This window comes from Anguilla anguilla, chromosome 9, assembly GCF_013347855.1.
Source record: "Anguilla anguilla isolate fAngAng1 chromosome 9, fAngAng1.pri, whole genome shotgun sequence".
Classification (NCBI taxonomy): Eukaryota; Metazoa; Chordata; class Actinopteri; order Anguilliformes; family Anguillidae; genus Anguilla; species Anguilla anguilla.
This window is the reverse complement of record NC_049209.1, coordinates 19,730,006-19,756,284: the sequence shown is the minus strand read 5'-3', so window position 1 is coordinate 19,756,284 and position 26,279 is coordinate 19,730,006. Positions and strand designations below refer to the sequence as shown.

The window sequence follows — 26,279 nt, the reverse complement described above, 5'->3', positions numbered from 1 at the left end:
CATTGTTACATTGTGCTAAGATTGAGTTTAGGCCTAAGGCATGGTGGAGAGAATTCCACTCGCCTGTGAGTAACAGCTACATAATCACCATGGAAACACAACCATCCATGTTGCTTCTATGGACCCAGAATTGTATATACTGGCATTTAGATATTTATATATCTATTCAGCATTTATATATTTGCATTTAGATATTTAATAGATTCTGTTATCCAGAGCAACTTGCAGAGCCTATAGTTTTTACATACTATTAATTTATACAGCTAGATATTTACTGGAATAATTCAGCTCAAGCCCCTTGCTCAAGGTTGCAAGGTTGACCTGGCAATCAAACCTGATTGCAAGCCAGGCTCCCTGATCATTACAATGCTGCACATGTTTTTAATAAAGGGACATTGCACAGACAATTTGTAGATCTGAACTGGAGTACAGAGTACAAAGATTACATAGTATTATACAGTAAAGCCTGATTTATACTTCTGCGTTGAATCTACGTAGAGCCTACACAGTGGCCTACGCCATTGTGAGCATTTATACTTGTGCGCTGGTCTGTCTGCGTCGCTCTGCAATACACAGCCAAAACGCTAGTTGGCAATGCGTAGGAGGAAATGCGACGCTACCAAGCGGACCAATTACAGTTGTTGCGGTGTTGCGTTGTTGTTGCGTTGCCGCGACGTGTAGTTACATTTCTAGGGAGGTGCACGTCAGGCTACGGCGTAGGCGACAGTGCAGGGAACGCAGCTACGCCGTACCTACAGCGTAGATTCAACGCAGAAGTATAAATCAGGCTTAAGACTTGGACACTTCTGCTGGTGTGGAAATGTGTAGCCTTGAGTAAGGAGCTCATTTCACTTTGTGTTGTCCCCTGTTTCCCACACTATCATAGCTCATCCTGACAGTGTTCATCAGGAAATGACTGCAGCATCATGCCATCATTCTCCTCTGATTTTACTGCTGTCAAGAGTGTTGTTTAAGGTAGAGTGAGTGTTGTCACATCACATCATTTTCAATGAAATGATAATTTCATTTTTTTTATATAGAAATTTATATCGAGTATAACTCATGCCTGTCAACAGGGTAATGTGAAGCGAGAGACTAGGCGTTGGATCCTGTGTCCAGCGAGTAAGATCTTTGCCTCCTCAGCAGCATCACATGACACTACATACACACATCCATGCAGTATGAATATTCTGTTATTATCTTCACTCTCTGACTGAAAGATAAGGGAGTGTTACAGGTACAACTAAATTATACATTTAGGAAGGCATTTCCAACATCATGGTCCAATTAATCAGTACTGAGAATATACCGTTATTGAGTGGCCATAAATTTTTTTTAAAATCAGAAGTGGCAGAAGACTCCCAAACTGTGTGGGAAAAGTGAGAGTTAGGCTGTAAGAGAGAACTCCAAGAGAGAGTCTATAAAGTGCAGCCCCCAATGAGAGGATGAGCTTGAGCTTGGAGAAGTTCAGAGGGCCAGGGTCTGGGCACCGCACTTACACTTTCACTTTCGCTTTGCCCTGCTCCTGAAGAAGACTCCTGGTTGTCTTCTTCCCGAGCTGGCGGAACAGCCCAGTAAACTGGAAGGATGGTGGTGACTGAAAGTCTTTCCTGTGAGGCCCCACCCCCAACCCCCCCAACCCCCCAACCCTCCGTCAGAGCCGTCGAGCAGCCTGCCTCTCCCCGAGGCACGGAGCGTTATCTCATCTCCCGCTGGAACAATCACGCTCCTGCTGTCTCAGCCGGCACCTGGAGTACGTCCGCCCCAGCGCTAATCTCACACGCGGCCGCAGATGAATTACCTGCCACCGCATTTCCCTGTGTAATTTGTTCTCCAGAATCATTTCTGTGGTTGGCGGTCTGCGCCAAAGCGACAGGCAGTTTTGACATTTGCCTTATCTGCTGTTTGGATATTTCCGTTCACTGGCACATTGGTTGGCAGGACTGCACTTTCCCCCCATTTGGTTGGCTTTCAGGCGTGAGGTCTGCTGTTGAGTCGAGGCGCAAGGGGGAAAAGCGGTTGGCGGGCCTCTGTCGACACGCCCAGGTCTTGTGGGGGACCAGAAAGAACCACAAGCTTCACCCAGAAACCATCAACACTCTAAATTGACTCAATGGAATTCTCACATGTTGTGCAAATTCCCAGAAGCAATTTTTTTTTTTTTAAACATAAAACATATGTACACCTGTTTACTAGAAACAGAGTCTTGGTCCCATAGTCCCAACACCAAACAAAACAACATAAGTGCTCTTGCCTCGTTGATCGCTCTTGTCTGCTTCGCTGCTTTCGTTTTTATATCCTTGCCCTGTTCTTTGTGTGCCTCCACCCCCATTTGTTTTGCCGGAGGGACCGTGTACCATTAAAGAGCGATTTAGCTTTCTGCCCTGGCGGCATGGGATCGCTCGGCGGGCAGCGTTGCCGTACCGGTTTCTGCAGGCTTGGCAGGAGTCCGTGACGGCAGCATTGAGGCGCTAACGTGTCCTGACTAACATGGGGGAGTGATAACCACAGGGGGAGTTAAAAACAGGCAGAGGTAAAGTGGGGTGGGTCCGGCTCTTGGGTCTCTGGTCCCTGGTGCTCCGTCAGGTTAAGAGTGGGAGCTGCCCTAATTGGCTGCAGCTCAGGGGAATGTTTCCCTTGTTTTGTCTCATGGAGAGGGTAGGGTACAGAGGACAGATGGGAGGACCGGAGAGGTCACTCTGGTGCTTTCAGCCCTCAGGAAATACAGTGCCACTGGGTAAAGTTGAGTGGCCCAGGAGTTCACTCTGGATCAGTATTTTAAATGCCACGGAGGCTAATTACACTAAAACAACATAATACTTTTTTTTTTTTCACGAAAACATATTTTTTTATTTCTTTTCATTTTAACTGATAGCATATATCTTCTATTTTGTATTATTTTGTATAGAATTAGTTTTATTCAATCAGGATTTGCAGTCATCATGGTCACCGTTGATGAATGTAGACTTGTACATGGCAGTATATGGTCTCTTTCCCTCCATTTCCACATGCTATCAAACTGAAGCTTCATCCGTGCGCCAGGGTGGGGTGGGAGCGTGGGGGTGTGGGATGGTGGGGGTTAACGTCATTTGAAGGTTAATAGGGGAAGGACATCAGACCAGCGATCCTCACTTTGAGGCATCATGCGACATTGACATGTTATGGGATGATCGTTGTAGATGATGGTCGATCCCCCACGGCCCCTGTCATTATTGATTCAGCGCATGTGCTCCTGAGAGCTGACAGCACTTTCATGGCCACGATGTCCTCGTCTAACAGCCCCCCCCCCGCCACACACACATAGACATACACACACAAGCCACCAGTGCACCTTCTAGCCTTGCCTCCCACAGTTATGAGATATACAGATATACAGTTTGTGTGTGAAGTGAAGATGTAAGAGATGATCTTTGTGGCTAGTGGCTATCATAATCCATCATCATAGCATCAAACTGGAATAGGCACTATGTGGCCTGTCTGTTCCTCCCCCCCAGCCCCCCCCCCCCCCCCCAACTCTCACATGAATGCTATGAACATGACTGACCCGATGAACATGACCGCTGGCTTCTTTGACCTTCTGTGGCCTAAGCAGTGATTCATAGAGGCTTATCTGTTTGCTTATCCAGGGTTATTCACATTCAACTTGTTAATCTGTTTATACAGCAGCACATTACTGAAGAGATTCGGGTTAAGTGCCTTGTTCTAGGGTCCAAGAGCAGTGCTCTACCTGGTATTTGAACTTGCAACCCCCTGCTTATAAGCCCCGTTCCTTACTTACTACTTCCCATGAGATCTTCAATAGAGAATAGCTGAGTTAATTATAAGAATACTGCATTAAGTATATTAATCAAATAAATTAATTTAGTGTAGCCTGGTAGAGAAATTTGGTGCAGTGGAGTAATACATTCTTATTTACATTATTCTTTTCCTCAAACACACATTTTACTTACTTTGTTTAATGATTGTTTATTATGATAATACCTTTAAAAAAATGTTTATATGTAATTATCCATAAAAAGAGACATTTTTCTTATGGGGTAGTGTGAGAATACCTGGACCTAGGTTTTAAAGGGATTACTTGCTTTCTCTTTATTGTTCTTTGAAAACAATCACTTTAATTTGTTCCTGTGTTCTATCTATTGGTGTTTTTCCAAGGTATGTTTCTTTCACAGTTTTTAGTATCCCACTCATTCCAGTGAGTTCAACTCAACCACCTCTCGAAGAGTCAGGGAAAATTCCCATATCGGTTTCAGTGTTTTTCTGTTGAAAGTGTGCAATGTTATGGGCTGTGTGACAGTCTCTGTGCAAGTGCCGCAATATTTTTTTTATTGTTTTACAGCCAATTTTAATGTCTTCATTGATTTCTAGCAGGTTGCAATGAAATGAAAGACTGTAACCCACAGTACACAACTGATAGAGAAGTACACAATGATCCTTGAATGAAAAGCTCTCTCTCTCTCTCTCTCTCCCCCTCTCACTGTCTCTCTATGCCCTCCCTCTCCTCTGTAAAGTAGTGTCAAGGTTAATTTCTCATGCTCAGAAGCTGACCTTCAGTTGTCTTGAAGGAACCTGGCTGCAAATACAAGAGGCAGACATACATATTTCATAGCTCCCATCGCTTGTGGTGACTTGTCTATATTCAGATCTTACACCTTAGTGCTGTTTGATTCAAAGAGCTCATCAATTAGTAATTTACTGAAGGTTTGTTACTGAAGATGCGGGAACAACCTTTCATTCTGCCTGAGATATTCACATGTATTCTACCTGGATATGAGGGTCTAGAATTAGTCTAAATCAAATAGTTTTTCCTAACATTTATATAACACATGAAATGCATTCTCTGTTGTACATCAGTTTTGATTAGGTTGCTGAGCAACATTTTTATTCTTTCCTATGGCTAATTATCTAGTGATGATGTGTTAGCATAATACGTGTTATCTATCTTAATTCATCTGTTATATAATAAAGGACAAAACACCATAGAGGTTAGAGTGAGAATGTCCCCTTAATCGTGCTGAGAGGCCTTATGATCTGCACTGTCTGTGGAATTATTGATGTGACTGACCCATGAAATGCTAGCATATCTCAATATATGTCAGAATGTGAAATTATACTGAGTACATAAAGCGCTTAATCTATTTAGTCTCAGTAAAAGGGGACTCAGAGGATTTACTTTAAGTCTTGGTAATTTTTAAAGGGATTTAAAAGGTTGACCAGTGGAGCTATTTTAAGCCTGGTTATGAAAACAGAACAAGAGGGCATCAGTGTAAATTAGTTAAATAAAAATAAATTTCATTATGATACAAGAAACAAGTTTTTTCACATTAATACCAAGAAAATCTTGCCCACATTTGAGGTAGAGACAAATGCTCTTGTATGCCTTAGAATTAATCGCAAATTATTTCTGATGAGTGCTGTTATTATACACTTTTTTTTATTATACACTTGGATGTGTGATACAAATTCACATAATAATAATTCAAATCTGGGTACATCTACCTTATCTATTTTCTGTTGTTTTTAACCCCTTACTGGGCCTATATTGTGATCATGATATTGCCATGTACTTTGCGATTTGATAATGATGCATATCACCGTAGAGTTTGCATCATGTTACAAAATATGTATCATGTCATACAACCTTCATGTCACAGTGCACAGGAATGGTAATGTAATACATATCACAGCATTTCTCTGCTGTTATTGTCTTCAATTTTCACATTTAATATCAGTGAACATGTATTAATATTTTCAATCACATGGTGAAGTGCACTGAAACATTTCCAATGAAGAACAGCATGTCACTGGATCAGTTTGCATACCTCAGCTACATGCTCTGTCTTCCTCATCACAGTGCTAAATGAGATTCAGTGCCTTTCCAGGTTTGGGAGGTTTTTTCACCCCTAAAGCATTTGTCCTCAATGCAGTGATGCATTTCAGAGACTACAGGCCAGTGTCCTTTATTGATCATACTGTCCTCCAGGAACGGAGGTTTTCCTGTAGGCCGATTATTACCCATCTTATTGTTCAATAAGAACTTCACTGGTTGAGCAGGTGTCTGCTTGTGGCTACATTAGATGAGTAGGAGGTATGGGGCAGGCATGACTGTAAAGCTCAGCTAGTTGTCTGCAGTGTGAAAAGCAGTGGCTGGCTGCACACATGTAAAGACATGCATCCTGTTCTGTGCTGTCCCTGACTGATGGACGATATTGCATTTTTAACCTGCAATACATTTATATAGCTGTATATTTTGCTGAAGCAATTCAGGTTAAGCTAAGCCGCAGCTGGGAAACAAACTTACGGAGTTACATGGTCAGTTCCCTAACAATTATGCTACGTTGATATTTATTACTTTTTGCCATTATGCAGCCACACACTTGCAAAAAGGAACAGTACATTTGTAATAATTGAAACTCCTCTGACAAGTCAACCGTGTACATATTTACAAAACCCAGTCAACTCTGAAGGAAAAAAATTCCCATAACCCGTCGTGATATCTTCACTTTACCTCTCTGTTGCTTCAGTAGTAGTATAAATCTGTTTTGTGACCATGGTTCACCTGATGTGTGGTTGCTACATCCTATGGAGCTATTTCCCTGTGGTTTTATTTTCAGATAGTTGGAACCTCACTATTTTGCACAGAAAACATGAAATGATAGTCAAGCTAATATAGTGTATTTTCCTGTTCCATGATAATTGCCTGGAAAATTACTGACAAAGAACTCCCCTTGGAGCCCATTAAGTGCTGTTGAAAAACTGAATGTGACAAGATAGGACGTGGCAGTGGAAGTGGCTGTTTAGACTATACAATGACCTGATGAAAGATGTGGATTTAGGAATATTAAGAGAATGCTATTCATCTGCTGGGGGAATCAATGTAAATAAACAGGCTTGTAATGTTTGTAAATTGCTGTCAAAAATGACGTATACTGCTGAGAGGGGGATTGTTCGCAGCTGGAAGCAAAGGCAAAGCTGGCAGCTGTGAATATCTGTGAAACCGGCACAGATCTGGTGCACAGATCAGACGAGAGGAAACTGAACTGAAAAGACCAACCCTTTTAGAAGAAAAGTGTAGCATCCTGCTATATCCTGCAACTTTTGTTGTGCAGGCAATGGATCAATTATGCTGCTCTGCATACTGTGGAGAGAGATTAGTATCAATAGTATAGACAAATGTGCATGTCATGATCCATAAATAAGAGACACATCACAAATATCTTTTACTACCCACAAACAAATATCCCTTAACTTGTCATTTAAATGAATGTGCTCTGTTTGTCTACAAATGCATACATTTTTTCCCTTTTATGGAAATACCTCATAATTTGTATATAAAAACCAAATGTTTCCAATGTATGCATGTTTAATTTTTTTTTGCAATAAGACATTCTCAAATGTAAAATTGGCTTGTGAAATGAAGTGACATGCGTGCACATAGCAATTGTGCATTTTTATCTTATTTTTTATTTTTATTTTGAGATTTTCCTTGTGCTGTTCCTGCATCACAATTCACACACAAATAGCCACTGATTCACACACAAATAGCTGGCTGTCGTCTTCTTCTGTGGTGGTGGTGCTCAACCAGGAAGCTGCTCATTCAAATTGTGCACTAAAATAGCTTGGGGATCATCCAGGTGCTTTCTGCGAATCTGAGATGAGAATTGACGTTTCTCTTGCTTAGCAGTGGTATCTGCCTTGCTACTCTCCCATGAATCCCTTTTTTGCACAGCCTCTTTCTTATTGTGGACTCATGAACACTGACCTTGGCTGAGGCTAGATGTTCTTCTGGGGTCTTTTGTGTTTTTTCTGGGTGAGTTGTCGCTGTGCCCACTGAGACATTTTGGCAGGTCAGCCCCTCCTGGGAAAATTCACCACTCCATTCCAAGTGTTCTCCATTTGTACATAATGGATCTCACCATGGTTCGGTGTCCCAGCGCCTTAGAAATGGCTTTGTAACCCTTTCCAGACTGGTGTACTGTATTTCAACAACTTTTTTTCTCATCTCTTCTGGAATTTCTTTTGAATGTGGCATAGTGTGCTTGTAGAAACTTTGTGGTGACTATTTCATTCTGTTGGTAAGGTTAATGAGCGAGGTTTAGATTCAACAGGCCTGGCTGTGTTCAGATAAATCTAATTATCAGTTTGATTAATTGGTTTATTGAGTAACTAAGAGGGTAATTACTTTTTCATATGGGTGATATGGGTGTTTGATAGCTTTTTTCATTAAATAAATGAAATAGTTATTTTAAAAATGTGTTTTGTGTTTATTCAGTTTCCTGTTGTCTTGTATTAAATTTTGTATAAATAGCTTAAAACATTCAGGGTGACAAATATGCAATAATAGAGGAACTTAGAATACTTTTTCATGGCACTGTATTTGTGTGTGGATCCTGGCGCAGGAACAGGGAAAGGCAAGTCTCAAAATATAAAAATAATTAAAAGGAAACTTACGTGACAGTGCATGCATGTCATTTCATCCACAAATGCAGATTCAGCACTTCAGAAACTGACTTTACGTTTGAGAATGCCTTAAGAAAATTACTCATGGAAATTGGAAACATATTTTTGGTTTTTATATACTATGTATGAGGTATTTGCACTGAAAGGAAAATATTCATTCACGAATATGTATGCTATTGTACAAATAAGGCCACATTAATTTAAATGACATTTACAAGACACAAGTTGAGAGATATTTGTTTTTGGACAGTGAAACACATTTGTGTCTCTTATTTATGGATCCTGAAACATGTCAATAATATTGAGACTAATCTCTCTCCATACTTTGCTCTCTAAACCCGAATTGATTGCTCGTTTGCCCGCTGTCTGCTGAGGCTTTCATGATTGACTTGGGCTGGCATGCTGTGTGCACCAATGGGAGATTTCTGTGACCAGATAATCTACAGATCTGCCAAAATGTGCCCGGAGTGCACGGACATGGGCACATAATTGGTCAGTCCCAGGTATCGGAAATGAATCATCACAGGCGAACTTGGAATCAGAAGGCGTATTACTGTTGAACTGATGAGATACTGCACACCCACTGAGATTAAACCTTTCAGTATAAGGTATCTCTTTCACGCATAGGAAGAGATTCATTCTCTGCGTTACGTCTAATGCAGACTAATTAATTTCTGGCTCCTTTCTCTGGTGCACGGTCCTTATGTGAACACCACTAGCTGCAGTGGTCATGAGCATGCTCATCAGTAATTAGAGGAGAAACTGCCACTGCTCTCTGTCACTGGAAAATAAATTCTGAAGGCGTTTCGTTTTTTGTTCCATAACAGCATAGCAAGCTAATTAGTTACCTTTATTCTAATTTGAGCTTTTTGGAAACGAACTTCAACAAAGTCATCCTTGTGCGAACAGCTGTTCTCTTACCATATCTTTTCTTTTCTTTTAGAGAGTGGCAACATTTAATCTTTCATCATATGCGTCTTTAGGTCCAATTGGCTTACAAAATGAATAATTTATCATTGTGTATGATGTAAGCACCCGCTGAATAATCCTGGTATACAATATCCTGATATAATTTTCATTATTTATATTTCTTCGTCTGCCGGCTCTAAATCTTGTTCATTATGAGCATTGTGTCAGTTCAAGTCTGTGACTCTTATAATCCAAGTCTCTACTATAACTCCAAATGTACTGCTAGGTTGATCAAGCGTTGAGCTGGGCTTTGTGCTTCATCAGCCACAAAGCAACTTAATGGAAACAAAATCAGGCATAAGAGAAAGAAATAAAACAATATGATTATTTTGCTCTTCTTAATTTGTGTGGTGGTTTAATGTTTCACTCCTATAAAGGACAGTGGAATTACGTTTCATTTTAATTGGCCATGTTTAATGAACTTTTCCTCACAAAATGAAATTACTACAGAATGTTTCTTCACAATATAGACAGGCTAATTATGCCAGCATCCTTGATTGCCTTCATGTGTGATCAAATATTAAATTGGCAACTCTATATATCACGGTATATAATGACCATGCCAAACCGGAGACAACTTTTGTTTCTTGTAGGCCTAATGTGCGCACCTCTGAACAGACAGCATTCATTTCCACAGTGATGTTATAACACATGTTTCTTTTTGTCTAACACACCACGACTCAGGCCCCCTGTCTCTCTGCTGTTATTTTGATGCCCTGTACAGGTTTGTGTGGTCAAAATCAGCCTTGTGGCTATTTACATAACCAAAACATGAAAAGTCTTCCATGTGAAATGAAGTTAATACTAGTGATATGCACTCAAAAAAAAATGTATATATATACACACACACACACACAGGCCACTTTATTAGGTACACCTGTTCAGCTGCTCATTAATGCAAATATCTGATCAGCCAATCACGTGGCAGCAACTCAGTGCATTTAGGCATGTAGACATGGTCAAGACAATCTGCTGAAGTTCAAACCAAGCATCAGAATGGAGAAGAAAGGTGATTTAAGTGACTTTGAACGTGGCATGGTTGTTGGTGCCAGACGGGCTGGTTTGTCTATTTCAGAAACTGCTGATCTACTGGGATTTTCACGCACAACCATCTCTAGGGTTTACAGAGAATGGTCCGAAAAAGAGAAAATATCCAGTGAGCGGCAGTTCTCTGAGCGAAAATGCCTTGTTGATGGCAGAGGTCAGAGAAGAATGGCCAGACTGGTTCGAGCTGATTGAAAGGCAACAGTAACTCAAATAACCACTCGTTACAACCAAGGTGTGCAGAGGAGCATCTCTGAATGCACAACACGTCAAACCTTGTAGTCTTGACCATGTCTACATGCCTAAATGCATTGAGATGCTGCCACGTGATTGGCTGATTAGATATTTGCGTTAACAAGCAGCTGAACAGATGTACCTAATAAAGTGGCCACTTCCCGGCCACTCGTTTAGGTACTTGCTAGTACCAAGTGTGGTCTTCTGCTGCTGTAGCCCATTTGCTTCAAGGTTCGACATGTTGTGCTTTCAGAGATGCTCTTCTGCATACCTCGCTTGTAACGAGTGGTTATTTGAGTTTTATATATTGTTTTTACAAAACCTATCGAAAAGCATAGCCTACATGCAATGTTTGTTTTTTGAAGCACAGCTTTTCAAAATTCCAGTTTGCTTGACTCATGATGGATAGAATTATTAAACAGGCCTCCATGGGTCATAGAACATCTCTGCTGAGGACACATTGTAAATGATGAATGATCTCTGTTTTAGGATAGACACTGCAATAAATGTTAATAACACAAATGAGCAAACAGGACAACACTAAATGGCCAATCTTTGCTTATAAGCGTTGCTTTAAGGATCATTCTAGTTGGAATCGATCCACATTGCCTGTTGGTTTTGTGCACGTCTCCTGCTTGGAAGGAAACCATGGTGGGGATATGCTGGGGAACGCACATAGTGACGCCGATGTCATATGGATCAGTTACATTGCATTACATTGCAAGCATTTAGCAGACGCTCTTATCCAGAGCGACTTACCGGTACACATAGCATTTTTCACATTGTATCCATTTATACAGCTGGATATATATATACTGGAGCAATGTAGGTTAAGTACCTTGCTCAAGGGCACAACGACAGTGTCCTATCCAGGAATCGAACCTATGACCTTTCGGTTACAAGCCCAGTTCCTTACCCACTGTGCTACACTGCCGCCAACAGTTCTGTTGGTGATCAGATAATTTTGTGAGTCTTTTTTTGTTGGTACCAGCTGTAGTTCATAGCTGTATTTTGCCCCCTAGTAGTCTGAAGGAGACCCTTGGTTAATTCCATTGCTCTGCCTATTTGCTTATGCAGGGTGATTCACATTTCACTTGCTAATCTGTTTATACAGCAGCACATTACTGATGAGATTCAGGTTAAGTACCTTGTTCAAGGGTACAAGAGCAGTGCTCTACTTGGTATTTGAACTTGGAACCCCCTGCATATAAACCTTGCTCCTTACCTACTACTTCAGGTGAGCTCTTCAAAAGAGAATAGCTGAGTTAATAAAAGTATAGCATTAGCTGTATTAATCAAAACGATTAATTTATTGGAGCCTGAAATTGTGGAACCAAATTTTATATATAATCTAGTTAAAAATTGTTATTTTTCTCAAGCCATCTCCCATTTTACTTCAATGATCATTTGTTTATTGTGATAATAATTATGACAATAAATGTTCATATGTAATTATATGTAAAAAGAGACTTTTTTCTTATGGGGTAGTGTGAGAATACATGGACCTAGATTATCAAGGGATTACTTGCCTTCTCTTTTATCTTTAAAAATGTTTTCTTCATGTGTTCCTGTATATCTGTTGATGTCTATCCATGGTGTTTTTCTTTTGCAGTATTTATGGTGTGGTGTAGTATTTTTAGTGTCTTACTAATTCCATTTTGTTCAATTCAACTACCTGTTAAAGAGTCAGGGAATATTCTTTTGTTTTCCCATATTGGCTTCAGTGTGTTTTTTTGTTTAAACATTAAAATGTCCAGTGCAATTTCCCCAATATTTTTTGATCATTTTACAGATACTAAGCAAAATAGATTTAATGTATTCATTGACTTCTGGTGGGTTGTAATGAAATTAAAATAAATTTTAAAAAACTTTATACCACAGTACATAGCTGATAGAGAAATACACAATGATCCTTGAATGAAAAGCTCTCTCTCTCTCTCCCCCTCTCACTGTCTCTCTATGCCCTCCCTCACCTCTGTAAAGTAGTGTCAAGGTTAATTTCTCATGCTCAGAAGCTGACCTTCAGTTGTCTTGAAGGAACCTGGCTGCAAATACAAGAGGCAGACATGCATATTTCATAGCTCCCATCGCTTGTGGTAACTTGTCTATATTCAGATCTTACACCTTAGTGCTGTTTGATTCAAAGAGCTCATCAATTAGTCATTTACTGAAGGAGTGTTCCTGAAGACACCGTGAACAACCTTTCATGCTGTCTGACATATCCACATGTATTCTACCTGGGTATGAGGTTCTAGAATTTGTCTAAATCAAATACCTAACAGTCAATACAATCTTCTCTACTGTACATTATTTTTTATTCAGTCCCTGAGCAATATTTTTATTTTTTCCTATGGCTAATTATCTAGTGATGATGTGTTAGCATAATAAGTGTTATTTATCTTAATTAATCTGTTATATAATAAAGGACAAAACACCATAGAGGTTAGAGTGAGAGAGGCCTTATGATCTGTACTGTCTGTGGAATTATTGAAGTGACCCATGAAATGCTAGCATATCTCAATATATGGCAGAATGTGAAATTATACTGAGTACATAAAGCGTTTAATCTTTTTAGTTTCAGTAAAAGGGGACTCAGGGGATTTAATTGAAGTCTTGATAATTTTAAAAGGGATTTAAAAGGTTGACCAATGAAGCTATTTTAAGCTGGCAACAGAACAAGAGAGCATCAGTGTAAATTAGTTAGAAGTGAATTTCATTATGACACATTAGGAATCTTTACTACAGTCTTGCCAGCATTTCAGGTGGAGACAGAAGCTTTTGTATGGCACAGAGCTAAACTTGAGTGATTTTTGACTGATGGCTGTTATATACGTGATACAAATTCACATAATAATAATTCAAATCTGGGTTTTCATTTTTCATTTATTTTTTTAAAACCCTTGGCATGTGTCCTATGAGATTATCATGATATTACTATGTACTTTGTGTTTTGATAATGATATGTACATATCACAGTTGTCTTTGTTCGAAACAACATAAGGTGTCATTTGAAGTTAGAATGTAAATTGTATTGGGAGGGGGAAAATGTCCCACAAAATATACAGATACCTAGATTATCTAGCTGCATTTTTAGCAACAACTTGGGCTGCTACTTTCTATTTCAGCTGTGTAAACACTGATATTTTAACAGAACATACTGTATTTAGGTCTGTCCTTCAACAGCTTATTTCAGACCTTGCTGTTAACTTCTGGAAGATTCCAGTCAGGCATTGCATTGAGGAATCACAATAGAGCCTATATTCACTGAAAGCTTGGCAGATTTTGTACCAGTAAATAAAGGGGTTGAGACTTACCAGGAGTTTCGTTAAATGCCTCCCTGGATGGTACAACGACAGGATCCCCTCCTAGGATTTCAGCTAACAAGTCTCATAAGCTCTGGTCTTTAACTATTATACTGCACTAATGCACCTACTTCAAGTTCCAATATTCCTATTGAAAACACAAGAATATGAATCCTCTTTATTGGAATGAGATTTTTATTATATCACAGTTAGATTTATGTAATATATAATAATCCTAAAGGCAGCCTGACATTTAATTCATTTTATTATTATATATGCAATCATCACAGTTAACTGAGAACCGTAACAGAATAAATTGGCCTAACCACATAAAACCCCTCTGGCAAACAGGACTGAAATTGAGTCATTTCCTGTACCACAGCTGTGTCAGATCATGCAAGTAATATGCATTTTAACGTGGAATTTACAACATAAATGAGAAAGAACTGAGCCATCAATTAACAATATATTATGCCTGGTCACCTGCTGTCTGTGCCTTTAACTGTTTTTTCTTTCTTTCTTTTTTTTGCTGATTTAAAAAACATCCTGAGATTATTTTGTGTGTCATAGCCTCTTAGTAGGTGGTGTGTTCTGTAATCGTTGGATGTTCATGCAGGTGGGGTGGCCACCCTCTCGGCTAAGGTGTACGCATGCTATTGGCCCAAAACAAAGACAGTTCACTCATCCAAATTTACAGTCCCTGTTTGGTTACATGCTAATATTTAAATGCTGGGGAAAGTGGTGACATTTACTGAGGCTTTATTATTAGCAGTTTTCAGAAAAAAAAATCATCAGGAAACAGTGAGGTGCTTTTGCCCTGAAATTAAATCAACTGATCTGAGCATGAAATGACTTATTGCCTGGAACACAGCGTGAACTTTCAAGCTGCGATGGTAATCGTTCAGTCATAAAGCAGCTATTGTACTGTTGTGCGGACACGGCTTTGCTGGTGCTGACTACTTTTCGAGAAAACTTAATTCTCCAACTGTGAACAGTCTTTCTATGATTGAAAAGTAAGGATCCCGTGTCCAAAATATAACAGTACACATACATATAACTCTTACAGTTAAATTGTGCCTAGCTTTGTGCCAAAATAATTAAATAATTATTTAAATATTATAAAAGGAGTAATAATGAATAAGAATATAACTATAGACAGTTGGGGGGAAAAACAGAAGGTCATTTTTATCAGTGCACCAATTAACCAAGGAAGACCACTGCTAGAACTCTGGTGATAATGGCACCAAGTTACAGTACAAGTTGATTCCTATTTTAATGATGAGATGCTGAGCGACAGAAAGGGTTTCGCTGATTAAACTGAAGCCTAATTGGTTAAGGGAGGCCACAGTCTCCCCCTGATTTTCATGAAAATCTGGAATATGAAATACCTGATGCCTTTTCGCTTGTTCCCTGCCAAAAAAAAAAAAAGTATTTCAGAAAGTTGTAACCATCTGCTATGAGATGTACTGTAGATAAGCTCATCTCAGGGGTGATATGCTGTGAGTCTGTGGGCTTAAGCAACTGATGATGAAGCCACATCTACAAAGCCCAAAGGGAATGTTTGGCCTTTTTGAGAAGGTCTTCTTATCCATAAATTGCCATTTTCAAGTGAAAAAAACACCAGGCCTCCCAAAAGTCTTTTTAAACACATTTCTGTAACGAAACAGAAAAGTGCAGGATTCTGATCTGCAGCAATATGAGCTCTGTTTTTATCTTTTGACGGTGTGAAAACATATTCAAAATAACAAGGGACCTGCTACCCTGAAATCTCAGCACAGAGGGCGAAGAGTTCCCAGAGGTGATAGAAGTGCTGGAAATGAGCAGGGGGTGAGGGCCACTTCTGATGATTTAATCTCCCTTCTTCCCAGTATAACACTGCCTATCTTGCCCATCCTCCCTCTCTCTCTCTCTCTCTCTCCATCCCATCCCATCTCGTGGGGGTACGACCACCAGCTCACTCGTGTTTGTTTCTGCTGTTCAGCTGCGTCGCAGGGACCTTACTTAACGACCTTGCCTCATTTACATACACAATCCCTTTAATGATCCGTTAAACTGCAGTTAACAGAGTGTTTACAAAGCGTTCCCTGTTGGGACTGGAGGGGTGGGGTGAGGTGGGGGTGGTGAGTGGGGAGTGGCAAAAACAGCAGTGGATGTTCTCGGGGAGATTGTTAATATTCACAATGCCTTTTAGGTTTAGAAAAGGCAGGGCAAACAGACTTTATTGCAACTTTATTGTGATGTGGAAAATTATTCATTTATGAGATCCAAATAAAAGGATTTTTTACTTTTATGACCATAGCACTATAAGGTTTATATTTTAAAATGCATTTATTGTCTAGTGTTGGATATTATATTGCATATTATGCATGTGCGTGCATGCACACATGAACATGTGTGTTACTTATGACATATCCCAAGATATCTTCCATTTTGTTATATTTATTTATTTAGCTGTAGCTAAATCTCAAGTGAAGTAATATCTAGTGAGACCACTACTGGCCTCCCAGCCCACCAACTGGGATGTAATTTAGAGATCTGCCATTATTTTTCATTATACTATAAATTTGTTATACCCAAGTACCATAAACCTGAGACCATGCTGTTCAGACCAGCTTAGCTTCTTTGTTTGACTATGTAGCTGAGCTGAGCAGCATTTGAGCTCATGTGATAATGTACTACAGAGTTATAGTGTTTTATAAGTAAGTGTGTGTCTTAAAGTTTGGAATTTATGTAGTACTAATTACTGCTTTGTGGTGTTACAGTACTGGTGATGTGGTACTTATTCTTTCGTGTACCACAAACTCCCCTACAAACCCAAGTAGGAACACTTTTCTCTGCACTCTTGCATTCCTATTTAGTTCTCTGTGGTGCGGAATACCTTCTACTACCGAGTGAATGGGGAATATGTATTAATGTTTATAGCACTCTTTGTCCACAAATACTTTCATAACTTCAGAGGGGGCTTTTAAAGTAATTTCTGGGGAGCTCTGCAGTGCTGTACCCAGATGTGTGCATCTGGCACCTGAGGGTGGATTCACTGACGGCCTTGCCAGTCCTGCCTGGTAGAGTCTGTGCTTAAGAGGACGACTGAAGGAGATCGTAATCTCCATGGCAATACTTCACCTCTTTTTAATTTGAGTGGCTTTTTGAAGTCCTTGCCAAAGTACACTGCGGTGTGGGAATAGTTGCAGCTGTCCTCACACCTGAGCTGACAGTGGGTTTACGGTGTCATATTTAACTTCTAATTAATTCAGAAATAAAATCCCCTATAAATATTCATTTTGTCATCATTTAACATCTATACCACTCACAACACCTGTGACCAAGAACAGTTTAATGTAAAAATATCAGCCTAACAGTTGGCTTAATGCTTTTCTGTATTATTTCCCTTATAATTATAAAGAGCCCTGTGATCTTTGCTGGCTTGAGCTACCATGTGGTGTCAATTACTGACTTACATGAATGAATCAAAAGTGATTTCATGAGCTCACGGGTGGTTTGTTCTGTTCAGTTTTAGTGCATATGGGGATAGGCCTCATAGTCTGGTACCAGACAATGCAAGTGCCAAAGTACAGACTGTGGGCAGCCATGCAGAACAATGTACATTTGGCTCTTCAGTGTGATAAGAAGTGGTAATTGGCATCACATGCATCAGAAAGAAAGCACATGCTTGTCTGTGCTCTCCTGAATAGTCAGTGGAGGTTGTACTAATAAGCACTGATATATATATATATATATATATATGATTGTGGAGAAAAAGGTAAAAGAAAAGTAGCATATGGCAACATTATCACTCCTCCCATTTTGAGGTTCATCAATCCTTGCTTTCCATCACCAAATGTCCAGATGAACTTATTTTAGTACCAAAGATTAGAGCAGCTGTACGGAGGACAGCCTCTAAGCTCCTGACGGCTTGTCTTTACAGGAGTTTTCTATGCTGCAGTTGGACAACATGGCTGACCAGCGGGTCAACATTGTGGGCTTCTCTGTGTTCAACCACAGCCACCCCTTCTTCCAGGACTTCCTCCTCAGCCTTAACCGCTCTTGGCAGGAGAACTGCGACCATGCCCCCTTCGCTGGGCCACCGGTAAGCACAGGGAGGACATGCCCACACTTGAATCCATTCAAACATGCAGGTGCACCCCTCAAGATGCAATGTGTTGTTATACAAAGGTCATAACACTATACAATACAGAATATGCAATGAATGGTAATTTCAAGTCTTTAGTTGTACAAAATCATTTATGTGCTCAGTGTTGAACTATTTTGGGCAAAAGCAAAGGTCTTCCATTAGTCCAATCAAGATGGCTATTTACAGAGACTATTTTTACATTATTGCAGCCATAAATTTATAACAGGTAGGCAATGGTACTATCTTAGTGACAGTTACATTTTGCAATCAAAAGTAATTGAATTTCTGTTATGTGGGATGGACCTATCAGCTATAAACCTAATTATGGACATGATATGTGATACCTAATTATAGACATGATATGTGATATTTTCTGACTTAATTACCACTCACTCACAACCTTCTCATGTTTGGCCCTTGTAATTAGAAAAGATACTGAGAGAATCTGTACAAACACCAACCTTTAGATTGAGTAGATTGAGATGAATAAATGACTCATTTGTGCTGTGTATATGGGGAAGAAACTAAATTTTTGTGGGGGGATATTTATCTCAGAATTAAATTTCAAAAACAACATTGCCAGTTTCACAGATTTTCTCCTGTTTGCTCCTGAGCTCAAGAAGGCATAAGGTGTGCTGATACAAGCAGAAGCAATAACAGAAATAACTTGAGGTTAAATGTTAAGAACTTTTGGAAACTGTCATTTCAACACCCAGTGCCTGCAGCTGAAAAAGGCAGAAGAACATTAATCTGGGTCTTGTCCAGAGATCGATGCACACCATCTTTTGAAACCCATTGTTTCCGTGACTGTTACTTGCTCCTAATTATCTCTTATCTGTAATTAATCAAGATATATTTTTGGAGTGCGTCTTATGCGCTCCAATTACAGTGAACTATTTGCAGATTCAACCATGAGACAAGCTCAGGTTCAAAGTATTTATTTGAAACAGTGACTGCTAATGGAAGCTGGCTTATTAAAGGGCGTAGGGCATGTAGGTGTTGGTCGTGTTAAATTTCGGTGATGGCTGAGGGCCATTTCCACTCATTTGCATCAGTGCTGTAGTATTAATACACGGGCCTGCTTGACCCTTGCCCAGATCCCTCACAGGGCAGCCCATAAAACTGCCTGTTACTGTACACAACATGCTCTCACCTGTTGGGTCACCTGTTGGGTCAATTTAAACTAACCTCAGTTAGTCCAAGACCGAAAGAATCCGCAAAGGACTCCAGCCCCATCAGCAGGGTCACTAAGTGAAGTGAACAGTCCTGTGTTTTGTGTGATCTTCCAGCTGGCCGTAGCAGCAAGTTTGGGGGTGGTGGGGCAAAGGGGGGGGGGGGCAGAATGGCTTGATTTCAGAGCTTTAATGATGTCCAGAGATGGTAGGAATGCAGGCAGTAGACAATACAATACTAGACATGCACTGCCAAACATACAGTAAAAGTCACACACTCTATAGCTTGTGACACTGACCCATCTTTCTCTCACACACACACACACACACAATACAAACACATACACACAAACATGCCAACATATACAATACATTAAATCACATAATTGAACAGATGCACACAAGCTCACATGCACACAGATACAATAGCCCATGCACGCATATACAGACGCACACACACACACACACCACTCAAACACATACCCTACCTTCAATGACTTCAACATCTGTCCATCAGACCTGTGTTTACCGTTTCCTCTTAGCTTGTGCTAACAGTGTACGTTTCATTTTGGCTGTGTTTACTTCGTTCATCGGATACAGTAGCTGTCTGACATCCTGCCTCCATACACCACCATATGGAGCGGCTAGCCCAGGGTTAAAGCAGCTGTGTAACAGTGACCCAAAGAACAATCAGTTTAACTGTTTGTGTTCCAAGGCAAGCGCTGATTAATTATCACTTCGCTCCCCCCCACCCCAGCTGTCCTCGGCGCTGATGTACGATGCAGTACACACAGTGGTGGCGGCCGTCCAGCAGCTCAACCGCAGCCAGAACGTCGGTGCAACACAGCTCTCCTGCAAGTCCTCCAAAATCTGGGAGCACGGCACCAGCCTGATGAACTACCTGAGGATGGTAAGGGGGCAGGGCCTGTCTATCATCAGGGCCATCAATCATCCTGTTGCCTTGGCTGTAGGTCCTGTTTCCCACCCATCTGTCAGCTGACAGATGTGAGGCCTCCCACCCCGCTGTCACTCACAAACGTCAGCTTAGTCGCCGTTTTTTTTTTTTGTATCTGAAGTAAATGTTCAAATATAAATTTTCTAGCCAAGATTTTTTTTTTTTCTTTCCTGCCATTTGGAAAGTGCGGTTGTTTTTGTAGGCCTGTCTCACCACTGCGAGGCCCTCCCTCTCTTCAGGAGAGCGCACACAAGTACGCTCTCTCACGGGAAGCGCGTGCTTCCGACCGCTGCCTCTCTTCACAGCGCACTCCACCGGCTGAGCTCAGCAGTCGTCGCGTTCTAGGAGCGCGCATCGCGCTCAGCTGATGCGGGCAGTCTGCAGCCGCGCAGTGGACCCGCGGAGTCTCTCTCCTGCAATAAGAAGTGAATGATTCCAGCAGCTATAAAAACCCTTTCTCTAGCGCTGTGGATCTGTCACTCGCAGTACACACTGGAACAGTTAGGTTTTTATACCAGACTGTTAAGTGCTGCACAAAAACTGAACCAGTTTATGAACAGGGTGGGCAATCTTGCAGCCCCACAAGGAATATATTTTATAGACAAGTGAAAATGCTTTACTCCATGAAGGGTAGAAGTAACAAAAAATTCTTGGTAAAAATGGCAGTTGATGTTCAAGTACAAGTGAGTTGATAAATTAACTGTTAACTGATACAAATGAGATGATAAAACTGCAAGTCATTTGATAAAAATCTAAATCATTAGATTAAAACAGGTTTTATTTCATAAGCAAAACTGCTCATTTTTGTCATTCACCACCGCTGTTCTGTCAGTTTGTCGTTTTATGTTAGCACATTTATTGTTTAGTGTGTGTATTAGGCCTCCTGTCAATCAAAAGGCCATGACCGAATTTGATCTTCTGCTCCCGGTCGCTGATTTCTCACAGCCTCCAAGTGGCCAATCAGAATAGTTTCAAACTATTCTTAAACATGGCATTGGCAAGTCAAAACAGGGAACTTTTTGACTAAAAAATGTATGCAACTTTATGCAAGTACGTTGTGCTCAATCATTCTAGTCACAATTTAATAAAATATCAAATTGATTGGCTGCAGTCATTCCTCGCAGATACACAAGCCAGCGCTACTAAAGTGAATCCTAGACAACCAGAGATCATACAGGAGGTGGCAGCTGAGGTCGATGCAGATCATTTTCCTACTGAAGGTTAGCAATGAGGAACAGAAAACGTTCATTTGGTATGACCTTTTGATTGACATGATGGCATCATGCACTCACTAAACAATAAATGCTCAGGCAGTGTGCATGTTAAATACAGAATGAGCATGTTTTTATGAAATCCTGTGCATTTTTTACCCCACTACATTTTTATCATTTAACTGCAAACTTATCTTCATTTGCCCTTCATCCATTCCATTTTTATCACATAGTTCTTGTTTCTTCCACCACTCATATTACTCATATAGAGGGTCTTGCTGCTTTTGTACATGTCATTTTATGGTAGTATCGGAGTCACAAATGGAGGCAGTTGCCGTTGGTATGTTTTCAGAGTACAGTGCCCTGTGTAGTGTGGTTTGAAACATGTGATCTGTGTCTCTCTACTGCATAGGTAGAATTGGATGGTCTAACCGGGCACATCGAATTCAACAGCAAAGGCCAGCGCTCCAACTACGTCCTGAGGATCATGCGGCACAGCAGAGAAGGGCTAAGGCAGGTAAAGTGACATGCTTCTTATTGAGGTGCGGCAGGGCGTGCCGGGGGCAGGGGGCGGGGCCTGTGCCCCGGGGCCTGACTGTTCTTAGTGTTCACTGGTGCGTGCAGCAGGGAACAGGTCTCAAGACAAATCCTCTTCCCCTCCTCTTCCTCGCCGTGTCTGGCAGCATCATTCCCAAAGTGTGGAATATTAAAAACCCTGAATTCCATGTCAGGGGGAATAAAAAAAAGATAAGTAGTTTTGAAATTGACTCAGGGGGGAAGTGAGGGTTGAATGAAAAGAATTAAAAAGAGGAATATATTTTGGACAGTTGGTATGGCACTTAGATTTTCGGTGGGACACAGTACAGGGAGATACCGATACACAATCCTTCTGTGCTGCACTAGAGGATGGGCAGGGAACAGAGCCAGGTCAGAGGAGCTCGGGGGGGAATGGGGGTGATCTTTTATTCATCCGTATGCTCATGAAGTGTGGTCGAGCAGGGGCTCAGGGAAGGGAGAACAGGCGTGAGCGGAGGAATCCTTAAGTCACAGAGAGACTGCTGCTCCGCAGATCTGGAAGCTCTCACTGGTGGTAGAAAGTGTCTGATCGAAACAGGAATTCACCAGCCAACCCACGAAGGAAACCAGGAACGTAGTCTTCCTGATTAATGGTCTCGGCTTGACTCACAGCTCCGTTTGTCCACGCCATTGAGCCCTGCCAAATGTACAAATAAAAGCAGTCAGTGTGTTCTGGGTTCAGTGTGTGAAGTACAATATGTAGCCATGATTTTAAAGGCATACTATGCAGGAGTTTTACCTTGAAAATGTTCTAAAATAAATAAATTGTTAAAGGCATAACAAAAATAGCTCTATGCACCAGCGTTTGGGTTAAAACCTTGTCTGGTTTGATTTAAATTCCAACGTATTATTCAACACCCAACTTGCACTGAATGCTTTGATTGACATACTCTCTATATTGCGCTACCTAGCCCTATGTAAGCACAAATGAGTTTACTGCAGACCATGAAGCTACCAAACCTGGCTCAGGTGAAAAATATTCTGTTTGCACAAGATGACACTAGCTATTGCACTTGAATTGTCACCAAAATAGGACCCTTAGAGACAATGTAATTCTATGGAAGCTCCGCTTTCACACAGTTCTGTTCTACTGGCACGTCTAGCTTTGTGGCAGTATTGCAACCATCCTACAGTTGGCCTGAGAGTGGAGTCACAAAGCAATGCACATTAACTTGGTTTCCAGTGCAACCCAAAGTGGTGATTAATTGGATAACAGAACCAGCATGGGACTGTTTCTGTTTCGCCACAATAAGGTTTCCTGAGTCTACCTGGCAGTTTGCTTCATATAATCTGATTGTAATTAACTGGCCATTGAAATTCTCATATAATATGCTTTTGTGTGTGATGTTTGCATCAGTATGAAAAATCACTCAGCAGATCAGGCTAGTATTAAGTCCACTCTAAAAATATAAATAAAGTCTGTTCTTGTTAAATTGCCAGGAATGTTAGCAATTATAATTTGCATTTACATGATTATTTTGTTTGGGTACATTTAAATTAACTTACGTTTGAGCAATTATTGTATTCAATAATAGATCATTTTACTACAAACAGTTAAAAATATATATATGTGTCACAGATGTTTAGCTGTTTTATCCCCTGTAACAGCTTGTAGTGTGCAAATCATGTAGCTCATAAAACAACAATAGCATACATATCAATATATTCAGATGTACTGTAGTTGTTCCAGTGACCTTGATGTGCACTGTTGTACGTCGTTTTGGATAACAGCATCTGCTAAATAAATGCAATGTAATGTAAAGATTCATTTGAATGTGTGGGTTCAAAAAGACCACATTATTGTGTATTTGCTCCTTACATTAATTATAGCTGTCGCTATGGTATTTGACAGTGACCACCAGACACACACTTTGTCAAACCTGTGTGACAACACGACTGCCCTGCTATATTTCCTGATTACTGTGGAGCGGAGGGGGATCAGCCATCAGTCAAATTCTGAAGCAGGTTTTCACTGTCAGGCCACAGCGTGTTACCTTGGGCTGTTTCTCCAGTTGTATTTTTGATGTGTTTAATAATTGTCACTCTCTGGTAGGTGTAATCAAGAGCATGTTATCTTAATCAGGGTGGGTGGGGAAGAGGGGGGGGGGTGGGACCTATGAAATTACATATGAGTCAAAAGAGGCAGAAGAACACTGCCTGCCTCAGTGTGAAAGCTGGTATTTAATTTCTTTTTTTTTAATCTGTACTTTTCTTTTTAATAAATAACTGAGTTGGAAGCAATGCAGCTGTTTCATATCACATTTTGACACTCTGAAGGATGGTTTTGAAAGAACTGGACTGAAAGACTTGTATGGCCTTGAAGTTTAAAAAAAAAAATTCTATTGCATTCGCATGCCTAACAAAATGACCCTAAATGCCTGTCTTCAGCTCTTGTTGGATGACCCTTTATGTTACAAATGACTCATATAGCTGAATATCTAGGTCTGATATAATGGAACTTTATTGGTTTGGGCTTAAAATTAAGAAAGACTTTGGGGATATAAAGCTTAAGTTTATTCTGCATAAGAGCTTGGTATGTTAAATGCACTAAATTGGAGGGGGAGGAGAGAATGAAAATCCCTCACTATACATCAGGCTGATTAATTGAGTCAGATAATGGGTGGGATCTTAAAGGAGCTTTGCTAATGGCCCATTTACCTGTCTGTCAAGTGAGCACTATACCCTCTGTGCCAGCATGTTTATGGTATCCCACTGAAGGCTTCTGAGTGGGAGAAGCCTGATGCTGCTTCCAGAAGCTCCTGTCTACAGTGCACTCTTTGCATTTTAACACCCCACAGAATGCCACATTAACCCTCTCTGATCGGGCAGACAGGTAGCCACAACGCAGCCATACTTTCGACTCGCTTGATTGAACTTTAACGCATTCGATGTTTTAGACGTCTGTGGTTGAACTGGTGGCTGTAGCTGTTATGGATACCTTATTTGTTGTTACGGTTGAGCATACAGTTTTGATGTCTGTACTTGAAGTGGCAGTTATGGATACAGCATTTCGGGTTACGATGGCTATGGCGGCTATCGCTATGGTGGTGGCTATGGCTGCAGTGTTTGTAGTTATGGATGCAGGTGCAGATGTGCTTGCGTCAGTGTTGGCTTCTTGTGTGTGTTTCTCAGATTTCAGTGGCTGATTGGGGTGATTCCATTTATCTGATCTAATTGCTATTGGATGAGAGGGGAGAGACCTGTGTTTATTTGTGTGCCTCTCACCCACTGGGTGTCAGTGGGCTCCACAGTTGGAGTCAACAGCAGACCGCTCTGGAGAGTGCCAATGTCTAATTAAGCCTCATAATGGAGGCAGTTAATCAAAGCCTTGGATTACACCAGCTGCCTTAGACCCTCCAGGAGGAGGGGCAAGCGAGTGTGTGTGTGTGTGTGTGTGTGTGTGTGTGTATGCGCGTGCGTGCGTGTGCTTACATGCATCTGTGTTTCTGTTCATGATTTGACTGTGTATGTCTGCTTGTGTGGGTATCTGTCCATATGAGTGCATGTTTGATCCTGTGTATGTTTCTGTGCTTTCATGTGGGTATATGTGCATGTGTTGTGTTCTAGTGAGAAACTTCCTATGTTGTCATCTTCCTGCAGAGCAGAGATCCCCCAGAAGACTGTGCTTTTTGTTTTGACTGTACGCCTAATTTGCATATAAATTAATGGCAGATTTACCTCAGACAGCCCCATGCTAATAATGTGGCTCTGTCCATGTGGATCAGTTCAGCACAGGATCTGTAAGATTTCTGTACGGGGTTAAGAGGAGTCATAGTGAGGGCTTGGTAATAACACCCGCCACCCACCACATCTGGGTAGAATTCTGCAGTGGCTTGTAACTCTGTTACTCTTACTAGCCACTTTGGCGGGTGATTTTTTGGTAGCATTTTTTAGGAAAAAAAACATTGTAGTTTACAAAAGGCATTTGAAATAATGACCTCCATTCAAGCTGATAGTGCATGATACTACAACTCTCATAAACATTGGGTGCACTCTTTCTGCTCATCCCATTGGTCCATCCACTTCGCCCTCTCGTCTCTTGCTTCCTCAGTCAAGCTGAGAGTAGCCTATGCTCGATAAGAGGGTGAACTCTACTTTCTCTCTCTCTCCGTCCCTCATGCACATACAGTTTACTCCAACGGTTTCTGTTCAAATAAAAGGCTCTGTCCAAACAAACGCTGGTACATTATCCAATTGCCTGTTTTTAATACTTTGGGTGGGGAA

At 40.8% G+C, this 26,279-nt stretch overlaps 1 pseudogene; it reads left to right on the top strand.

Annotated features, from left to right (window-relative positions):
* Positions 1–26,279, top strand: part of LOC118235721 — a 308,484-nt pseudogene that overhangs the window by 229,437 nt on the left and 52,768 nt on the right.